Raw genomic sequence first — 6,248 nt, 5'->3', positions numbered from 1 at the left:
AAGGCTGCCCTGTACAAGAAGTCGAGAAAAACAAAACTTAAATAGATCCAATAATGGCTCTGAATGTTGTCTCACTAAATTGTCAGGGTTTGCTTTCGGACTGGAAGCAATTTTCCCTTTGGCCATACCTTCAGGTCATTAAAAGCAGATGTTGCTTTTCTGCAAGAGACGCACTTTACTGACGTCAATGACGTAACCCGGTTTGAAACAGCTGTGAAAGGGAAAGTCTTTTCCTCTTCCCGGCTCGAATCATAGAGGCGGGCACAGCTATTGTCTTTCTTGCTTCTTTCCTCGTCCTCGGGGACCATAGTGTCATCTGTCACTGATCCCGGTGGTCGTTGGGTTAAGGTTGAGGCGGAGTATTCAGGCTTTGATTTTACGTTGTCCGCCGTACATGCACCAACATATGTTCCTGACCTTCGTCGGTTTTTCCAAGGTCTAGAAAGTGTTCTGGGTGATTCAACACCAACGCCTTCCTGGCCGGCGATTTCAATTGCGTCTTAGATCCCCTAATAGATAGGCAAAGCACGGCGCGGTAGCTTCTGATTCGTCTACTGCTCCTTTGGCAACTTTGATAAAAACATATTCTCTGTCGGATACGTTTTGGTTCCTTCATCCTGATGCCCATGAATACACTTGGACCTCGCCAACTGGTGCGCAACTCTTCGCGTCTGGATAGAGTGTATTGTAGCAAGGATCTCCTTGGACATCTGGTTCATGCAGGTCATGAACCCACTGCCATGTGTGATCATACTATGGTCACAGCCAAATTTGATTCAGGGGGATTGGGTAGAGAAAGGTCCGGGGTTCTGGAAGCTCAACGTCAGCCTTTTGAATGACGAAGAGTTTCACAAGAACATGCGAGATTATTTTGCCGCTTGGATGTCAGAGAGGGATTCTTTTAGGTCTGCTGCTGAATTCTTGGAGGAGGGCAAATCTGGGCTTAAGCGGGTGGCACTGTCGTACAGTAGGGCTAGGGCACGTCGCCGTAAACGGGGCTTCAACGTAAACTGCTGAAGGATTACAACAAAGTTAGTTAACACAGAGTTAGTGATGGGGAGACCCATCTAGTTGACCTGTTGGAAGGTATAAAACGTAAAGTGCGGGCTGGTGAGCACCAGGCTTATAAAGCAGCCGCCGTTCGTGCCAGAGTCAAGTGGCAGGTGGAAGGCGAGAACCCCCACTCGCTATTTCTGTTCTTTGAGAAGTCGCGTGCTACTGAAAAACTTATCCGCGAAGTAGCAACTCCTGATGGCCGTTCAGTCCGGTCCACCAAGGATTTATTGCAGGCCACATGCGATTTCTACCAGAGCCTCTTCACCTCAGAGGGAGTTGAGAGAAATTGCATGGAGGAGTTGATCTCCCAGATCTCCCAGATCTTGCCTCCTCAGGAGGCCGCGAGCTGTGAACAGCCGTTCACTTTGGATGAGCTGCATCCTGCAGCAAAATCCATGACGCCTGAACAAGCCCCCCGGTATCGATGGTCTTCCTGTCGAGCTGTATTTGGCTCTCTGGGATGTGCTAGGCCCTATCCTGCTGGACGTTGCCAACGAGGCTTTTGAGCAGGGTGAGTTAACCAATTCAATGCAGCAGGCTCTGGTCAGGCTCGTTCCAAGCGGGGGCCAAAAGAGGACCTGCAGAATTGGAGGCCGATTTCACTCTTGTGTGCCGATTATAAGATCATCACGAAGGCGCTAACCCGCAGACTTGGATCCGTGATGGGCCTTGTTGTTCACAGTGATCAGACCTGTTCTGTGCCAGGGAGGTCAATCCTCACCAATAGCTTCCTTGTTCGGGACCTTATAGAGCTGGTCGAACACGAGGATATCGAGGCGGCAATCATAAGCCTTGATAACGGGAAGGCTTTCGATCGTTTGGAATGGGCTTTTATGCACAAAGTGTTGGAGCGGATGGGGTTCGGGCCTGTTTTTTGTAAATGGATCCGGCTTCTTTACAAGTCCCCTGTAAGTCGTGTAATGGTGAATGGTTTTATTGGTGACCCTGTTCTCCTCTAGCGTGGAGTTCGCCAGGGCTGTCCTCTGTCTCCTCTGCTTTACGTTCTGGCCGCAGAGGTTCTTGGGGTGGTTGTGAGATCTTCTGACATGAAGGGAGTGAGAGTCCCTGATGTCGAAGAACCGATCAAAATCTCCCAGTATGCCGACGACGCATCTCTCTTCGTGGAGATGATGAAGACTTCACATTGCTGAGACGATCTTGAATAAGTACCAGAAAGCATCTGGCTGCAAAGTCAACAGATCCAAGTCAAAAGGGTTATTCTTGGGTGCTTGGAGGGGTCGTGCTGATACTCCTTTGGGTATTGAATGGTCACAGGATCACGTCAAACAAGGTGCAAAAAACGCGGCTTCTGTTAACTGGAATGACCGCATCCAGAAGGTGGGCAGCACCCTCAAGGGGTGGAGCAAGAGAGGCCTAAGCATTGTTGGGCGAGTCCTTGTGTTAAACTTGCTGGCAATGTCGAAATTGTGGTATGTTGCCTCAGTTTTTGACTTGCCGGCGGATAAGGAGAACACATTAGTTGGGATGTGTCGGGATTTTTTGTGGAAGAGTAAAAAGCCTCCTGGTCTCTTCCAAAGTTTGTACCCTCCCCAAGGCAAGTGGAGGTTTAGGCCTCGTAGATATCCCTAAGAAGGTTCAGTCCTTAAAGCTGGCTTTTTTGGAGCGGCTTACGTTGAGTTCGTCTCGGTGGGCTCAGGTAGGCCGGAGGCTTGTGGCGTCGAAAAGTGAACCCCACGCTGTGGTTTTTTCCGGCTGCTTAAAGCTCCAACGCGTTTCCGTTCTCTTCCTCGGTGGTACTTCGACCCTCTGAAAACCTTCTTTAAGCTGAAACGGACTGAGGCTGATCAGGTTTCGTGGCAGGAAGCTCTGGATCAGCCTTTGTATGTAAATCCCCTAATTTTTGGAGAGGGTGGAAAGACCCTTGATGCCTGGTAAGATGGCCACGCCCAGTTTCCGACTATTGTCGGATATTTTGGATGGAGGCAATAGAGTGTGGCTGGTCTTGGAGTCGGTCAATTGGTGTCACCTAGCAGCCTGTGCGAAGGGCAATACCGAAGGCATGGTTCAATCTGCGGGGATACTGTCACGAATCCCAGCCGGACGAGGTATCAAGTTAATCAACAGGACCTTTCTCAGCTTTCCTCCAGGAGATGGTATCGGATCCTTCTGGTGGACAACAACGTAACCCCCGCCGGAGTCCAGAAGTGGCTTCGGTGCCATCGTCCTGGAAGAACTTGTTTTTATCGCTCTGGAAGTCTGGGGTAGACAACCGAGCTAAGGAGGCTGTTTGGCTGCTGTGCCACAGACAGTGGTGGGTCGGGCATAAGTTAGTCCGAGCAGGACTGTCTGCATCTGCCGACTGTCCTTTGTGCTCGTCTCAGGACGAGACCGTAGAACACCTTGTGTGGCATTGCCCGGTTGCGTCCAGCATGTGGCAGATGTTGGAACGGACAATTGGGCGCGTCCTTGGACGAGGGTTCTCGTTCAGCCTGGAAGATGTGTTGTGGGGGGACTTGAGACAAGTGCCTTCTTTATTGAAACTGGTCGTCAGAGATCAGGTGTTTCTTTGTATCTGGTCAATATGGAGGCATCGGTGCTACGTGGTAGCACACAATCACGCGATTGACCATCTTAAGGTGGTGCCCTGTATTTTCCACAGGGACCTGCAGTACCACTTGCTGACTGTTTTTGAACGGCATCGCAGGCTCGGAAAGTTGGCGACATTCAAGACCACCTGGTGTCGCAATGCTATTCTTTGCGTTCTGCGGAACGGCTGGCCCGTTGTCCAATTTTAATCTCGCAATTGTTCGTGACCTGGTGTCATGACTTCACGTTTTCAGCAGTCCCGCCTATTCTGAGGAGGAAGTTTTACTGTTAATTTTAATGGATATTTGTTTCTTGTGTCTGTCCTGGCTCTATCTGTCTGCCGGTTGTGACGTTTTAGTCATATAATGATGGGCTGGTCCTGTCAGTAAGGATGTAGGTATGTTTTACATCCCGCGGACAGACTTCTCTGTTTTCCCACAACCTAGATTGCTGTGGCGTACAAAAAAAAAGACAGAGATATATATATATATATAATATATATATATATATATATATATATATATATATATTATATATATATAGAGAGAGAGAGAGAGAGAGAGAGAGAGAGAGAGAGAGAGAGAGAGAGAGAGAGAGAGAGAGAGAGAGAGAGAGAGAGAGAGAGAGAACTGTGAAGATGCCATAAGAGACCGGGATGGAATGACCCAAAGTCAACAAGCCTCAGGACTGTGATGGTACAACAAGAGACCGAGACAGAACGATTGAAGTGGACGTGAAACCACAAACAGACCGGCCAAAAAACATCAGGACTGTGATGGTACAACAAGAGATTGTATTAAATATCGTCAAACTGGTCAAGTCCTCGATCAGACTGGCTTTCCCTTTCCTCAGATTGGTTATATGCATTCAATCCCCGTAGACGGTGTATTTGTATATAAAGGCTAAACTCCAAAATATACCTCTTACACAAGTGTCTTAAAAAATGATTATTTGTTAAACCGCAGTCACTGACTGGCACACTGCTAAGTACAGTACAAAAATACGGACAGCACAGTTATATGTCACGTTTAGAATCCCTAGAAACAACGACATGTAAGGCACATCATCTGTATCATTCGGAAAAATAATTACAATTTTGCCGCGGAAATGTAACCTTCTAAGTTTCACTTTGGCTGGGTGAAGCCGGAGAGAGTCTGACACGCTATGTGTCCGCCAGTGACAAGGCCAGTGGTATGACCCCCCGTGTGCTCCGTTGATCAGGACCATTGCTTGACCGCCCTCTTTCAGACTAGTGTAGATGCCAGTATCAGGCTGGAAAAATCATGTTTCTCAAGCCCACACGTCAAGAGATGGCTATGCAATATCTGCATGAGGACAGTACAGCAGGCCCTGGCTGATTACTCCTTAGTCTACAGCCAAGTTTACAGGTGTCAGTAATGCGCGCCACAACTCTGAAGTTACACCTGTGTTATCCCCTGCTGTTCAACAAAATGGACATGGCAAATGATCATCCAGAAATGATAAGCCATGATCAATCATGTGTCTGTATAATTTAACAGTATGATCTAGTTGATCCGTTGAACAGCTTACATTATAAATGAACAAAGTAACTTCGAAGAAATTGATTTTGATGATCTCAGTATTTCGGCTTTAATTAGTGTGTGCTCACGGAGGAATATAGGAGGAAGACTTAATTAAAGTCGAAATACTGAAATCGTCAAAAGGAATTTCTCTGGAGTTACTTTGCTTATTTACTAATAGTATGTACCATTAGAAAGCTTCATATTGCTTGTATATAGTTGTTTAACTTGTCTGAATGCACTTGTTTATATTCATATGACTTCATTAGAAACTAAGCACGCATGTTTACATAAAAGAAGTGAAATGTTAAACCCTCGTCTACCTGCCTGACACTGGGACGAGGAGGGTATACAACCCTCCTCCACCCACCTGACATTGTGAAGAGGAGAGTATACAACTGTCCCTCACCCGCCCAACACTGGGACGAGGTGTGTATACAACCCTGCCCTTCTCCCCTGGCATTGGAACGAGGAGAGTCTACAGCCCTCCTCTACCCGCTTGGCATTGGGAGGAAGAGTACATACAATCCTGCCCTACCCGCCTGGCATCAAGACGAGGAGTGTATATAGCCCTCCTCTACCCGCCCGCCATTGAGACGAACAGAACGTGCAACTCTCCCTCACCCGCCCGCCATTGGGACGAACAGAACGTGCAACTCTCCCTCACCCGCCCGCCATTGGGACGAACAGAACGTGCAACTCTCCCTCACCCGCCCGCCATTGTGACGAACAGAACGTACAACTCTCCCTCACCCGCCTGACATTGGGACGAACAGAACGTACAACTCTCCCTCACCCGCCCGCCATTGGGACGAACAGAACGTACAACTCTCCCTCACCCGCCTGACATTGGGACCAGGAGACTATACAACCCTCCCACACCCGCTTGACATTGGGACGGAGACAGTATACAATCCTTGTCCACCCCCTTGGCATGGGGACGAGGAGAGTATACAGCCCTCCTCCAACCGCCTGGCATTTGAACACCGAAGCCGATTATACATATTTTTTCCATCAGCATTGTTGTTAAATGCCTGATGACATGCAACATTATCCCGGGCTACATGCTTCAATGGTTTTTCTCCCCCACCCTCCCCCCATATT

This window comes from Liolophura sinensis, chromosome 6 (genome assembly GCF_032854445.1).
Source record: "Liolophura sinensis isolate JHLJ2023 chromosome 6, CUHK_Ljap_v2, whole genome shotgun sequence".
Lineage (NCBI taxonomy): Eukaryota > Metazoa > Mollusca > Polyplacophora > Chitonida > Chitonidae > Liolophura > Liolophura sinensis.
This window is presented reverse-complemented; position numbering follows the sequence as displayed.